General features: G+C 45.2%; 1 protein-coding gene across 1 annotated transcript in view; it reads left to right on the forward strand.

The window, feature by feature from the left end:
• Positions 1–9,833: 9,833 nt before the first annotated feature.
• LOC115586964 (transcriptional enhancer factor TEF-1-like) overlaps positions 9,834–16,438 on the forward strand; it is a 47,044-nt gene continuing 40,439 nt past the window's right edge. Inside the window, exon 1 of the mRNA XM_030426463.1 lies at positions 9,834–10,120. The gene's annotated coding sequence lies outside the window, so the exon portion shown is untranslated. The remainder of the gene's footprint in view (positions 10,121–16,438) is intronic.

Raw genomic sequence — 16,438 nt, forward strand, 5'->3', positions numbered from 1 at the left:
AAGTGTTTGCTAATGCGTTGGCCATATACGCAGCAGAGGGCCCCAGGCCGGGACTTGATCCCGGGGCCGCTGCAGCGAGGACAAAGCCTCTGCACGTGGGATGCCCGCTCCACCGATCGAGCCAACCGGCACCCCTATCTCATCTTTATTTAGCCAAGATAACATATTCGGAGTTGTCGCTCAAACTCTTTACATCACAGGTTACAACTTGTAATCATGATATGATCTATTGGATTAGCCCACCTCCCCCTGTGAGGTCGCCCTAAACTAATTAGGGAAAACAGCCTCATCAGAGTCTGGATCTGTGCTTAACAGTCACAAGAATATTTCGAAGTCCACTGAAGTCTGGCATTTTGACGGTTGATCCTCCCACGAGTCACCAATTTTAACTTTATCACGACACAGAAGCTCGAGCCGATCCTCCGCCACTGACAGTGACCTCTGACCTCTGTAACGAGAAAACGCTGTTTTCCTTGTGAGGATCAATAAAGTATCACATTATTATATTATGTGGCATTAGATAAAGGGCTCGGCCTCATAGCCCAATAATGTCTTGCTGGCACTCCACTTAGGTAATGTTACAAAGTAGAGCAGGATTGCTTCATCAGTCATAAGTGTATCGATGTTATTTGTTTACGTGCTGACATGTCTCCGTTTCCCGTTGTTTCTTCGCGGCTCGCCTCCGGTCTTTTGGATGAATATCTGAGCAGAAGCTGTACGACATTCTGAGGAGAGATGGAGAAAAAGCAACTGTGACGTAGGGACGGAGAGGAGGTTTTACCACATGAGACTCGTGCCGTCCATCACATTATGTGTTCATGTGAGCTCCCTGCTACTAGTGTGAAGTACTCTCACATTGAGAGCTCGCTGCCACAAGGAGGGCCCCTACAAAAGCATGTTACTGTACATGAAAGGGGCCGTGAGACGTGAAAGAGCAGTTCTACACAGAGCTGTGATGGAGGAAGGTGTCAGATCCGGCACTTAGGTGAACATAGGGATTCAGTAGTGTAAAGTGTAAATTATCACAAGCATGGAAATATTCTTGAAGTGTCTGAGGTAAAGTACTCAAGGTGAAACGGCTTACGATGGCTTATAGAATGAGATGTATTAATGTGTAAGTGTGGCAACTGATGCAGCTGGTAGAGACGGGGATCTGATCAGCCACATCATTAAAACCAGATGTCCTTCATATAAAATATATACTTCTGTTTTAATTTGCTTCTGTCTTTATTTACCTTTGTTTCACTTCTCCTTAAATGATTGTTCTCGTTTAATTTGTGATTTGATATGTTAAATCTATTAAATAAATATATTAAATATATATATATATATATATATATATTTTATGGTTTATTTCTACTTAAATTCTACACACTGTGACCAACGGCCCAATGATTTGCATAAACAAGCAGAAATATACAAATAATTACATTTGGGGAAATAAAATGGGAGAAAATGCAAAGGGAGACTTAAATTAATATGAGAAAATAAATGAATCAATAAATAAAATTATTAAATTATGGAAAAGTAAACAAATAAAGTAGTTGTATGCAAAAGTGCATAAATACAGACGATGATTCAGACAGATTTACCAATTTACGATTTTCTAAATTAATCAAACTAATTTAAAATTCAATTCTGGCCTGTTTGGCCCCCCATACAAACCTCTAAAGTCCACCTACGCAAATGAAGTGTGCGTGCTGTGCCTTACATAACATACAGCGTGGCCTGCAGTTGTAGCCCTTTGGGTTAGTGCGGTCTGTTCCCTGTTTTAAGCCCCTGATAACTTATGATGCACATAATGACACAAAAGGTAAAGCTGAATCAGATCGGCGCTCCCGTCCCTGAGAGGCAGCGGTGGAGGGAAAGAGCTTGTGACCTCTTTTGACTAGTTCATTCATTCTCTCCCCCTCTCAGAGCAGCGTAATCAATGCCGATCATGGAAATTGAGCCCCTGAACCTCTGCCGTGTAACTGCTATCTTTCATGTCTGCATGGCACTCTCTATCCACGCGTCAAATAAATGTCAAAAATTCAAAGGGAGGCTGGTCTGCTCCCCATTTCTATAAAACGGAGCATTTAAAAAAACACAAAAGGAGTGAAGGCTCAGTGTACCTGACGCCCTGTGCTCCGCTGCCACTCTCCATCTCCTGCTTCCCTCTTTTTTTTTTTACTTTTTTTTTTTTTTTTTTTTACTGGAGAGTACACTATTGAGTTTGCATTGTGAATGCATTGTGTTCAAGTCAAAGAGCAGAGCAGCGTGCCAGGCGGGCTCCCACAAAGCCCTCCGAAAGAAGAAGTGACTAAAACTAAACCCTGCAGAGAAAACAATATGAATAAGTCGACGTGAATACAATGTTCTCACAGCAACGTGCTTTATAGTCTTGTCGACAGCCCGTACATACTGAATATGCTGTTTAAAAGGAATTCCAAATTTGCATATTGAAAATTGTTCCCCTTACGACTGGTTATTGTCATCACCGCTACCCTGTGGAGCGCAAAGAACAGACGGCAGTGAGCGGGAGACTGTGAGGTGGCAAATATAGATGTAGACGGCACGCGAGGCATCTTTAAGCCCGCGAGTTCACACAAATACATGTTGACAGAGTTAAAGCAGCGGCGAGGAGCTTGCTTTCTGTTTTTTAAACTGCTGTTTGCAGGCAGTGACAGATACATAACTTCATATGATGGTCAAACAGAATACACTTTGCCTGGTTCCCAACAGATTTAACTGCTCACTAACGGTCATTTTGTTGGAGCAAAGGTTATCAACATTCTTTAGTAATGTTACAGTGAAGTAATATTATCATACAGAAGTAGGATACTTACTTATCTGACCCTGTGACAGGCATTAAGATCAGACTGTACAGAAGCAGCCGGTCTTCTCACTCATGGTTTTGTTTGCTTGTGTAGGTCATATTAAGGCATCAGAGTTGAAATTAGGCTGTATTAGGTATCTGCTTACTGACTTTTGTGGAGTTCCGTCTTCCTCAGCAAACGGCCCGGTAGGTCCATCCTGTTCTTCGTCAAGGTATGCTGTTCCCAAGGTAACGAACAAGCTTCCACGCTCAGTGTAAGGAACACAGTCACATCTGGTCTGTCAGATGATCTGTTAATCTCATTCAATAGGCCTTACTGTCGGAAAAGCTTCGAAAAAGCTAGAGACCGCCTTGCGATGGTGTCACACCGACGCGTTCACGTTCTGAACCACGGCCACTCGGAGGTCACGACTACATTATTACGTGAGTCCTCAGTACTCGGAAGTCGGACCATGACTGTCTCTGAACTCAGCCTTCATTCTGATCCCGGCTACACACCTGGAAAGTTTGCATGACTGCATCTTGCTCCGTTGTGACGCCACTCTGCTGACAGACTCCCTCCACAGACAGACACCAGTGCTCCGAATCACTCCTGTGGTAGGTCCTCCTGGAAAAGGTGTCTCCAGGACCACACAAAACATTACCTACCGACGCTGTTGTTGCTGGTAAACATTAAAGTAGTATTCTTTTTTTTTTTTTGGGGGGGCCACTTAAAACCTAAAACAGGATATTGACATATTAAAGATGAAGTTGTTAAAGTTACATTTCCCTACAAATTACACATCCAGCACACATCTAGCAGCATCACCACTCATTCGAAATCATGTCTCTGGCCACCTAAAGAATGCAAGTCCAATAATATCCCTCATCAACTCCTGAGGAAATGATCCGACCCATTTAGGTTCTAAATGCTCCACTATGTCCACTAGCTTGATGCTAATGCTGCCTGTTTGCTCTTTGCTGCTGGGCAGGTAGCACACACTGGGTTTATAACTCTTTTGCTTTATTTTGTCTGTTATTAAAAAAAAAATAAATGGTGCTCGGCAACAGCTGGAGGTGACGTGAAACTGCGACAATGGCAGAAATGTATGTGATATTAAGCAAATGCAAATGCAACTGGACGGAATGTAGAGTTTCCATACACGTTAAGTGGAATTTAGTATTTGGAAGAAGATTCAGGGAGGAAAGAGCAGAAAATTCCCCCTAAATATAAATAAAACACTTTGGTCAATCCCAATTTGTGAAGTCAAAATGACTTTGATTTCTCACAGTGTTTCCTGTCTGCTTAAGAGATGAATAAGCCATGAGCTAAAGGCTTACAGCTCTGCTTTATTTCCGTGTATATGATGTGAAGCCGCTATGTAAACTGAAGAGGGCTGAAGGAGGCATTCAGCAGGGCCAGCTCATCATTACAAAGGTCTTCATTATGTCACGACTACCGTTCTGATGAGGCTGATTGCCCTTGTTGGGATCAGACTATTGCACGACTGAGAACACATGTTTACATCTCAGCACCACTACTCACGACTCCTGTCCTTACCCCCTGATTTCGCCACACAAATTATTTGTTGACGGAGTAAAACATCTCAGCTCATGTGAAGAAAATACGATTTCTGCACTTTATGAAATAAAGAATCTTAGAGGAGGAATACTTTTCAGTTGGGAGGGGAAACGTGGCCTACAGGGTAAAGCCGCTTCAACGTACGAAAACAGCTCTCATTCACCGAGGCTGTCTGCGACTTTCACCAAGATGTGTCGTCTCGGGTAGTTTCAAGGCTGCGGCTGATAAAAAAAAAATGTTTTGAAAAAGCAAGCGAATGAATAAGCAAAAAATTAATTAACGGCGTTTCAGACGTTCATGGAATCTCTGTGCCACAGAGAGCGCATTTCAAAACAGGAGCGGCCTGCAGACATTAACAACCCAGCCTTGGCGTCTATTCTGTACCCATCCTGTTGTTTAAGACACGCTCCTCAAATGCAACACGCACACACGTGTAAACACATTTCGCCGACGGGCTCACTGAATCCTACACAAACAGCCCCTCCAGAATATGGCGACTAATGCTGCAGGGTGAAGATGAGTGACGCTGACAAAGCCCAAGGTCTCGGTGAGGAGCTGGAACTCGTGGCACCGCTGAATGCCGCGCGCTTCAGGGTTATTTCTTCCTCGGGCTCGTCTCGCGATGGAATAAATTCCATCAGGTGAAAGTTGTATTTAATTTATGCGCTCAGGTTTTTCTTTAATTACTCATTCTCTTTCAATTTCAGACCCATTCACCACTGTCACCGAAGCGTCAGGGCCAACTTTAAATGAATTTTCAGTCTGATTCTGTTTGTCTACTTGTGTTAATGGCACGCCAGAATGTTGACTTTCTTCTCCTCCTTGATGCACTCTGTATAAAAAAAAACACCCACTAACAGCAGAGGAGACTGTTGAAATCTGCTTTTAACCAGCTCCATTTCAAGCAAGGACTGCAATCTGCATCTGCGTCGAACACAGCTACGGCCTGGCAACCTCTGGTGGTCCCAGCAATGCGTCCCGCAGGATGCGTCAGGGTGCACGTGCAGTCATGGGTTAGGTCCAGATCTGCAACATACATGCAAAGAGGATTAACAAACCCGCCCCCCCCCGGCCATCGCATGTGGGAGGAGGTTCAGCTCGGCCACTTTTCTGCGAGGGAGCACGTTGTTTCTTCTGAAAGTGAGCGTCCATGTAACCCTAACCCTAACCCTTAGGGGTACCCTAACCCTAACCCTTAGGGGTATCGGTTTTCATGAAAGAAATGTGCCAACAATCAGAAGCCCACTAGCATCCTGAGCCTTCAGCATTTTTTCTCTGATGCGGTCCTTCTCACTGAGGAGCTTTCCAGCCACAGCGGTGAGCTCCGACTGTCAGATACTTGAAGACAGCGAGGCCTTCAGGACAGGGGACATGTCAATCAGATTTGGGAATTCGCAGGCCACCGCCTTCAAACAGTGTCAACATTTGAGGTCAGCGCTTCTCTGCTGAAAAAAGGTTTTCAAGTTGTTCTCTAAGCCCTGCTGAATAAGGTATTGATCGGTGTGCGGCGCGTCTCCTCGACACACCGGTTCCGTGTTGAATATACTGATATTCAAACGTGACCGACTGTTATAGGTTATAAATATTCTTGCAATGAGTGGCAGCCGGCGTGTGAGCGGGAGCTGTGAGTTGGAAAATGAAAAATACAACAGAGAAAAGGGCTCCCGGTTGTCTCATACGATGCATCAGGGATGGGTTTTGAAACCTATTTTTCAGGCGAATGACCTTTTCTCTGCATGGCTTAACCAATGACCACTGTGAGTGCGAGGGACACCCGCCCCCCGCCCCCCGCCCCTCACCGGTCCAACTAACCCAGATCTGCGAGGACATTCTCTCAGCGACGTCAACTGTTTTTGGTAAAATAGCAGAATTAGACTGCCTGTCAGCCTACAACCCTGATAGAAAGCAGAGTTCTTGATGATGTCATCAAGTTGTTTTTTTTCTTATTTCATGGACATTTGCTCAAATTTAGACGTGTTTTGCTGGAGATTCTGTAGCCTGAGGATCAGACAAATCTGCGAGCAACTTTTATTTGCTCAGTCAGATGCGACTGCAAAGATATTGTAATGAGGCGAAAGAGGATTCCGGCAGTCCTCCTGCTCAGACGGATTTCAGTCCTTCCTGGTCTGTGTCGGGCCAATCACAAACAACCAAGATGGCTTAATGTTTATTTTGACCGAGCCAGGGTTGGTAAGACTAACCAAGATGGTTCTGGTGAGTTTTATTTTGTTCGAGGCTTGTGTGAGCGCGCGCCCACCTGCTGTCCATGTGTGAGTCTGCAGCCGCCCTCGTCCGTCCTGGAGTACGATCAAGACTTTAGAAGTCAGGGAAAGATCCCACATTTTTATCCCTCTTTAACCTTTCGCTGCTGCAGCCTTCGCATTAGTGTGAGGGCTGTAAATCCAGACGTGTGCCGTGCTGGAAGTGATTTTACTCGGTCCAACCTAGCCAGATTTCCACTGTGCCAGTGTGGGAAAGTGACTGAAGGGCTTATTAGAACATGAAACCAATGTGTGAACCTGCTATAACGTTATAACATCACATAATATGTAAGCTGTCACTGAGTAGCTCTCAGCGAGCACGCGGGGAGGCTTGTTGCACGGATGTCGTCAGGATGTAAACGTCACCCTGAACTCAACTCTTATGAATCTGGTCAAACCCACGTAGAGACTCTGCCCTCTTATTGTTGAACTGGCTGCCCGCAGACCACAGGAGGGCACATTTATGCGTCCGTCAACGCTGACCTAATCTACTCCATCTTTATCTTCCCCTCTGTCATTTCGGGCACAGAGGAGACCAAAAATATTAAATTATACACAGATTGAAACGGGCGCACAGATTAGAAGGTTCCAGTTCGAGCAGTGTTGCCCAAAGTAGAGCTTACAGGACACGTTTGTCTCCCCGCAAAATTATTTTTAGCACCTCAAAGAGTTTAGGGAGTGACAGTCGGATCTATTTGGATTTTATGGCCGTTCTATTCTGGCAAGATCAAGGCTGCGACTCTGGAGAAAACCAGCACCAGGAGTGCTCAAATCTCCGCAAATAATGCCGACCTGATACATTTCTAAATAATAGATGTCCAATTGTGTTGTATGCCCGCATGGATCCAAGCCTCCCGTGAGGAACACATGGGATCCCGGGCGCAGAGTGTTAATAAAACATCAGGAAAGCAGGTGAGGTCAGGCTGGAGGTCAGACTGTTGACCTCAGGGTCACCAGGCTGAATGTTTTACTAGCCTGCCCTGTGTTTGCTCGGCTCTGACTCTGAAAATGAGACACACATGGCTCCGGAGAGCCGTGACAGGACCATGTGTACAGTCCACATGTGAGTCAGCTGTGCGCGGCAATGTTTGTATGCATCTGAGAGAATTTGACTTATGCACACAAACACAGACACGCTGCCATGTGGAATGCCGGTCTGCCGGCTGGCTGGCTGGCTGGCTGGGCCGGCCGCGGTGTCAGGTTGCAGTAGGTGTTCCAGTCTGTGACCCTGGCATATCTGTGTTTGTTTTATGTCACAGCCCCTCCCTCTGGGGAGATGACAGTCCAGCAGTGCCTGAGGGGATGTAACCTGAGATAGGCAGAGCTTAGTTGTAAACAACAACTCCTTTATGAGGCTGAGGCGGCCGCCTGCTGCATTCACAGATCTGAGGGAGGGAGACAAAGATTTTCTGGTTAGGGCAGAGGCTAAAGTGGGGTCTCCGGCAGCCCCCGGGGGTCCTGCAGGGCGGAGGGGACTTTGTTCATTTGAAGTCAGGGCAGTCTGGATTCAGCCTGAGACAAAACATCAGAACACTGATGCGGTTCCTTTAATACACACCTAGAGGAGGATTTATACAACTCACAGCTTGCGTTATTCTTACTCACAGTCCTACTGATGAACACGACAGACAGCCGACTGTAACATCAACGCAGCCTTTATTTGTTACGTCCGCTCAAATGTCGACGTGTTGTGGATTTTGTATATTGTGATAAAGCACAACTGTTGCGGATATGGAGAAAAATATCTTGTATTGCAACTGAGCCGACAAATATTCAAAGGTGCTTTGTGTCAGATCTTTTGTTGAAACTGTTCATGCGTTGACGGAATTTCTCAACAGTATGTGAAGAAACACGTTTTTACGCTTTGACATCTACAGTATGTATTACGTAGCATGCTAACCAGCTAACCCCTTGCCCCGCACCAGTCCAAAGCTCCTGTGCTAGTTGTGTAAACACCAACACTGTCCGGACCGCTAGCTGCACAGCTAACTGAGCTAACTAGCTAGCAGCAGCTACAATTAGCAGCAGTTAGAGGTTAATCTAGTGATATGCTGTCCCAGTTTGTATGAATATGAATTTGACAGGTGGTCAGTTCTTACATAGGGCACTTTTAAAGCTATATCTGAACTAAAGTGGCACTGTATATAATGTGTATCAATCTACATGTATTATTCACTGTTTGATTGGCCGTATGTGAGTAGAACAACAGACCAGTTCCACAGAGCCCGTCTATGGTCACATATTGTGTTGGAATTGAGATTCTGTCACTTTTGGGGATATTAACATATCACAGCTTAAAAAACCCCAACAACAACTCAAATATAAGCTAACATGACAGCAGAACAAGTAGACAACACTGATTGCATCTGGGAACATACTCAGTGAAATTTCGCATAAATTAACTAACATCAGCTAGCATAAATTACAGGACATAACAGACAATGCCAGGCCCGATGGACGGGTTCATTTTATTGAGTGAAATGTCTTGATTTGTAAAAAGAAGAAAGTGTTTTTATTCTTTAAAAAAAAAAGTCAGATAGTCTCGCTAAATTACTTAAACTGCTGATTCATATTTAAAGTCTCACTTCTTTACAGGGGCACTATGTTGTCTTGGAGAATAAATTCATACTATTATACATGCTACTACTTTACATTTCTAATGAGTTATTAATACAAACTCAGACGTATCTTCCCAGGTCCCAGAACACTGTTCGAAGCTAGAAAGGCGGCAGGGTCCGCCGCATATAAACAAAGTGAAACCGTATAAACTGTTTAGCTCTTTTAAGGTCAGTGTGTTTATTCAGACATGAAAACAAAGAGAGTTTATTTATTCAAGCACAAAATAAAATCACTCGATGAAGGTCTTTCTCTTCTGACTGAAATTTCTCTCCAAAACTACGGAACGCTCCTTTAATATTTATATATCTAACTTCATTAAATGACACCTGTATGTGCGTGTCTCACGTTAGACTGTCGTGGTATAAAAAGTTTTGCAGTGGGCTCTCTCCGTAGTGTCGTCTCGATGTTGGTGGAGCAGACTTGTTGTCGGCGGCCTCTCTGCTGCTCCTCTCAGCGGAGTTTGGGCGCTCCACTCTTTCCTTTTGTTGTTGAACGCAGCCCATACAGTCCGGCCCCTTCCCCTTCCCCCTCGCTCTCCTTCTCTCTCTCTCTCTCTCTCTCTCCACCCATCCTCCCATCTCTCACTCACTCTGTTTCATCCATCCAGGGTGACGCCAGTCCCTCTCACCCCGCCCCGTTCAACTCAGTCCACCGCGTTCATTTCATTCCTGCTCCCATTCCGCGCATATTTCGCATCCTTGGAGAGACGCTGCGCATTTTACGCACTCAGCGCGCCCGACCCTTCATCAAACCCGAACCGAGAGGAGCCTCTGGAGTTGGCGGAGCGCTTCCCGATGCTGTAGCGGCTCCGATCCGTGGAAAAGTGTGGGAATTAATCCATAAAGAGGCGTATGAATCGAGGTAAGTTCCCAAGGAGGAGTCCCCCCCCCTCCCTCCCTCCCCACCTCAGCCTGTAAGCCTGCGCGTCTGAAAGCCCCCGGACGCTTTCGCTTGTTTCTCAAACCTCGAAGTGGTCACCGGAGCCGAAATGAAGACAAATTCGGCCTCATCGCGAGTCGGATCGACGCACCCGACCCGCTTCTAGATGTTAAACAAGTCTAACAAGCTTATTAACGCTTCGCCGTGCGAGCTCCGGAGCGAGGGATGTCGCTTTCACTCCAGTTTTTTTTTTTTTTCATCCTCCTCTCTCCCGACACACACACACTCACACACACACAACAAAAACAAGCAAATCCGCCTTTTCTATCACTTCTTCCTCTCGTGTATTGAAAGACACACTGTAGGTTATCTGTCCGTCAGAGTTGTGCTCATGAGTTGACCTCCGTTGTAACGCGAAAAGGGGATGAAAACATTGTCGCCGCGGCGCCGGGAGGCAGCTTAACAAAGCTGGGAGTGAATGGGGGACTTGTTGCATCGGCGGGGTTTTTCTCTCTTCCCCTTCACAGGCAGGCAGCAGGCAGCAGGCAGCAGGCAGGGCCCAGCCACAGGAACAGGCCACAGGCTGATAACATGCACACAGCCAGTGTTGACCCAGTGGACAGAGCACATTACATGCTCAATGGAAACACGATCACACCGGCCTGCTGGTGGATTTGTCAGCACTCACTCCTCCTCTCCAGCTTAAAGACAAATGAGCTCGATGAAGGGATTGAAAGTCCTGTTTTTATTATTATTATTATTATTATTATTATTATCATTATTTTATCTAAAAAGGTTACAGCTCTTCCACCTTTCCCAGGCTGACTCATCGCTCATTGTGTACATCCAGGCTTGGCATCAGTGACAGTTTGTTTGAGGAAAGTGAGATTTTGTCACGTTTTGTTTTTTTTTTTCTTTTCTGGAAATTGAGTTGATTTCTAATGATTTCCAGTTTAAACACACTCATTTTAATTTCACACCCAAATCACAGCGTGTTTGTTTTTTTTTAAACCTCTGCTTTTTTAAACCTTTTTTTAAACCTCTGCTGACTGTTAGAGCTAACCTGACCTAAGAGACACTCCAGCTTTTTTTTTTTTTTTTTTTCATTTTAAATCCCCCTCGGTATCAGCAGCCTGTAATATCCCCATATGGCCTTATAGTTATGTTGTGTATTTCCTTTTAAATATTGATTAAAGGGCTGCTCTTGTCCTTTATAGCGAGACATCTGTGGTAATGCAGGCCAAACCACAATGTAATTATTGGAGAAAATTACAGCCTGTAGCTAGAGACATAGTAGCTGCATTACTTCTGTAACACTGATCCATCTGTCAGATGAGAGGAAGGGTCCCTGGGATAAAAGGACTCTTATTTTTGTTTTTTTTTCCTTGAACGAATTGACGCGGGTTGAATGAAATGTAACATTTTGTCAATGAGGGAGACGTTGCACACGCGGTGAAATCACACATCCATCACAGAGAGAGTTTACGGGTCGGATGAAATATTAACGCGTGTTAATTCTGCAGCACATGATCAGTGTCATCACTGGTTCAGTCTGCAGGAAATTGTCCAAATGTATCAAACAGTTTTCTTTTTTTCCTCGAAATGTCAGTAAATCCTAAAAATCGGCCTGTTTGAATCACTCGGAGCCCAAAGCGACGTCCTCTAATATCTTTACTGGTTCCCTCATAACTCACACGTATTCACTTCACGCTGATACGAACAGAAATAGGCACTTAATCTGATTACAGAAGCTAGAGAATTATGAGCACCCTTTGCTTGAAAAATGACTGAAATAATGAATGGATGAGTGATATCGTGGCCGGTCAGGAGTCTGTCGGTGAACTTACTAATAATACCTGTAACTCAGTGACTAGAGGACGAGTGTGTGTGTGATAGGGGGGACATTAAACTGTATTTGAAATATCAGGAAAACAATAAGAAAGATCTAAAATTCTTGTATATCATTTTTTTAAAATTTTTTTTTTAAATGACATTTGTGACTCTGTGAAGGCGAATGTGAAATGATGCAGTCTGTACAGTAAGTTGTGGCTCGTCTGCAGCTGGCAGCAGTGTAAAATACAGACAAATGAGACGTATGATGCTCTACAGCAGCGGCGGTGTGTATGTTGTCACTTCTCCAGAATGTCTCGAGAAATAGATTTTAATTCATTTTTAAACCTCTTTGAAAAAGTGTCGACAGTGATTTGAGAGTGAATCACACTTTTTTGTCTCCCTTTTCTTTTGCCTTTAAAAGTGTTTAAGAATTATAAATCAGGCCTGAGAGTGTAACAGGAAGGAACAGCATTTGTGTGTGTGTGTGTGTGTGTGTGTGTGTCATTGTCTTTGCTGTGTCTAGGCCTGTGAGTGTACAAAGCTTTGTCAGTCACCCTGGGCAAATAGCCTCCCGTCGTCCCCCGCCCCCCCCGCGCGCCTCTCCCTCTCCAGTCCGTTGACATCTGTTTTGAGTGCTCCATGCACCTGTAGAGACCCGGGAAGTGTGTGTGTGTGTGTGTGTGTGTATGTGTGTGTGTGTGTGTGTGTGTGTGTGTGTGTGTGTGTGAGAGAGAGAGCGAGAGAGAGAGAGGGGAGGAGGACGAAGGGAGGTGCAGAATGCAAATCCAGGCGTTTGTTCTGGGCCTAAGCAACGCAGACTGACTGACTAACGACCATTTGGTGTGTGTGTGTGTGTGTGTGTGTGTGTGTGTGTGTGTGTGTGTGTGCACATTTGTGTGTGTGTGTGTTCATGTGTGTGTTTGCCTCTTGCTGTCCAGGCCAGGCAGGCCTATTGTTGCGGCAGCAACAGGCGTCGGTGGATGAGGACGCACCATATGGCCTCTGTGTGCTTTAGTCACAACCGCTGTGTACGTGCACATGTTGGTGTGTGTGTTCATGCACTTCGCCGGTGCTGTGACAATATGGTGGAGTTGTGTGCGGCGTGCTGCTCACTGCCTTCCTCCTTGTTGTTTCATCTGTCGCCTCATTTCTAGGCAGGAGGACAGAATCCAGCACACTGATTTTTCTGGAGCCGGGATTAGGAGGAGTAATCTGGCAGGAAATGATGTCTTGCGATGTCCAGATGTGGACCCACTTTTTCATCATCTTTACTTGAATCATTTGTTTTTTGCCGTCGCAGCGCAATGAAGTGAGAGCCCGGCTCGGCGCAAGTGTACGAATCAACAGGTGACGCAGTGAATCCCGGGGATCGTGGGATGCGTCTGGCAGAGCAGAAGTCTGCGTTGTTGTCGGAGTCACTGAGGTGTAAATCGGAGAAATTCACACGTTCCGTTAAACCCTAAATTAAAACCGGCTCCTGTTTTGATTTGCTGTTATATAAGAGCATTTGCATTAGTGAAACCTAAAGAAAGGTTCTGCCTCCAAACGTAGTGATTTTCGGCCTTCTGTGCTCGGCAGAAAGTGACAGGACTCGAGGACGAGTGAGGATAAAGTTGAGTCGATGTGTTTTTGGAGCCTCTGAGTGTAAGTGAAGGGCAGGCCGCGCTCGGGTGTAATGAAATTTAGGGAGTGGAGCCGGTTTATTAGAGCAACAATGCTGAGTGGGTGGGGGGCAGGGGGCAATGGGGGTAGGTGGGGGGGGGGGGAGGGTTTCGGGGTTGTGGGATGAGGTGGGGGGGGGGGCAGGCTTTGTTTAGGGGATGGGGGAACAATAGGCATCCTCCTGGGTGGGGTGGAGCAGGGAGGTGTAGGGGTGGAGAGGGGGGCTGAGGAGCCTGTGCTGGCTTGTCTGACCGCCTGCGCTCCCCGTCTCTCCTCGCCTCGTCTTCATCTGTCCGTCTGTGTTTCTGCGTCTCTCTCTCTCTCTCTCTCTCTCTGTCTCTCTCATGTCCACACCGATGCAAACACATCTGAAAATGTATCTGTTGGAGGTTTAATCTGGACTGTGAGTCACATAACTCATAATGCGATGCTATCAGCGTGTTCGGCAGATGATAAGAACCGTATTAACATACAGGTGACTCTGGAAGAGACGTTCAGGGAGTCGTCCGCGATACGTTATGTGTAAGCGGAGAGGGAAATGTAATATTTATTACGTTGTTTTCTTTTTATTCTCTGCATTCCACTTTTCTTTTTTTCAAAGACAGTTTTTTTTTTTTATAAAAGCTGAGATAAAACTGCGTATACCAGGCAGAACACCACAGGAAATGTCCGCAGCAGAAACACCTTCAGTATCAAAAGAGACATAATGTATCACACGAGACTAAATTAGAATCGGAATCAAATGTCTCCTCCGCAATCCACGCTAACTTTTCTGCCGCTGAGCGTACCGTAGAGTGTGTGTAGACCGCGGAGCATTTCGGAAGCGCTGATCTGTTTTCCAGCACGTCGACCTCTCCGAACACTTCCCTCCCTCCGATGTAGTTCTTTGTATTCGGCATCAGCAGATCTGTCTCTCAGATGTTGCTATCATATCTTCTGCCTGTCTGCCCGGAGACTGAACGATTAAAGAGCGACTGGAGTTTCTGTCAGTGGCGGTTTAGATCGACTCACTTTGCCGTCACGATACCGGGATTTCCAAGATACCTCGGAAAAATATCATGTTTGATACCGCAGGAAAAACTGACATAACATTAAGAGAATAACATTTTTATTTTTCCTGAAAAGATGAATATAATAAGGCTGGTGTTCTGTGAGTTCAGAGCACCATCTGAGGTCATTTGGGCTACGTTCACACTGCAGGTCTTAATGCACAATTCCGATTTATTGCTCAAATCCGATTTTTTGTTTGGCTGTTCACATTACCTCTTTAAATGCGGCCTGTCTACGGATTGCTGTGTGAACAGCTCACGCTCCTGAAGTGACCCACATGCGCAGTTGATCATTGATGACATCACGCTACGGCTGTGTTTACAGAAGAGAACATGGCAACGGCAACCGGTAACGTGGGACTGTATGGCTCAATGCTAAAATCAGTGTGTGGCGGCAGCCGGCAAATTTGTGAGCGGGTGATATCACGAAGGAGGAAGAGGAGAAAGAAAATTCATATTTTAATGATGGCTCTATGCGGAGCAATAGCGGCAACATCCGTACAGAGGCTCCCGCTCGCTCCCGCCTGTGGCACACTTTTTTTTCAATCAACTTTATTTGTCATTCATTTACAAAACAGTGCAGCGCGGGTCAGAACGACGTCAAAGTCGCATTAAATGCGACCTGGCTGTTCAGATTGTGGTCGCATTCAAAAAAATTCGATACGTATCCGATTCAGTACCACATTTAAATGTGGCCTGAATCTAATTAGAAAATGTCAGATTCAATGCGACTTGTGCTGTTCACACTGTCAAAAGCAAATCAGATATGGGTCACATATGAGCGAAAAAATCGGATTCAGGTCACTTGTAACTGCAGTGTGAACGTAGCATTAGTCCTGGTGGAGGCGGGGCTCTGTGCTGCAGTGGGCGGGGCATCGTTAAAATCTCGTACTGTGTATCGATACTGTGAAAAACAAGTGTCCAAACAGTTTCAAATATCAATAATCAATATATATTTTGATTTTTAAATATTTTTGACAACAATTGACTATATTTATAGTTCCATACATCACACATTTCTACATAAAAAACGTAAATATTAAGAATGACACAGATTTAACAGATTCCCACCCTGATTTGATCTCCCTGCTGCTGACCTCTGATTGGTAAAAGACGTTCCAATTGTGAATGCAGGAAATCTTTTATAGGGAAGGAAAAGGAAAGCAAAACAAGAGACGAATTTGAAAATTAGCCATTTTGTATCGGGGGGAAAACAATAAAAAAAACAATTGGCAGTGTTGGCTTTCCCCGTCTTTGCAGGGGAATTAGAAAAAAATCTGATTTGGCCGAGACTTTGTGTATTCCTGCTGTTTTTTAAATCCATATTTCATGCAACAATGTTCCACCAAAAAAAAAAAAAAGAGAGGAGAGGATAGTGGAGTTTATCTACTTCATTCAGCCACGCTTCTCACTAGATCAGCTGTTCTGACCCAGTATGTGAACACACACACTGCACTTCACGTGTTTAAGTTGCTTTCAGTGCTACACACAGCTTTGGCAGAATCAGACATGCTCTGTAGCTGAAAACAAGGACAGCCCAGAGAGTGGAAAATCAACCCACAGAACTGATTCATGCGCCAGAGATGGTGGGAAAAGTCAATGTAGTTAATAAAAACAACAATGACCATCAGATCACAATGACGGACTGGATGACTGCAGAGCAGAAGTGAATCAGTGGTGCTGAGAGCTGGCACAGGAAGTACATCCTCTGCTGGGCATTCTTGATGGTGGTGTCGATGGTGGACGCCCACTTAAG

Source organism: Sparus aurata, chromosome 8 (genome assembly GCF_900880675.1).
Source record: "Sparus aurata chromosome 8, fSpaAur1.1, whole genome shotgun sequence".
Classification (NCBI taxonomy): domain Eukaryota; kingdom Metazoa; phylum Chordata; class Actinopteri; order Spariformes; family Sparidae; genus Sparus; species Sparus aurata.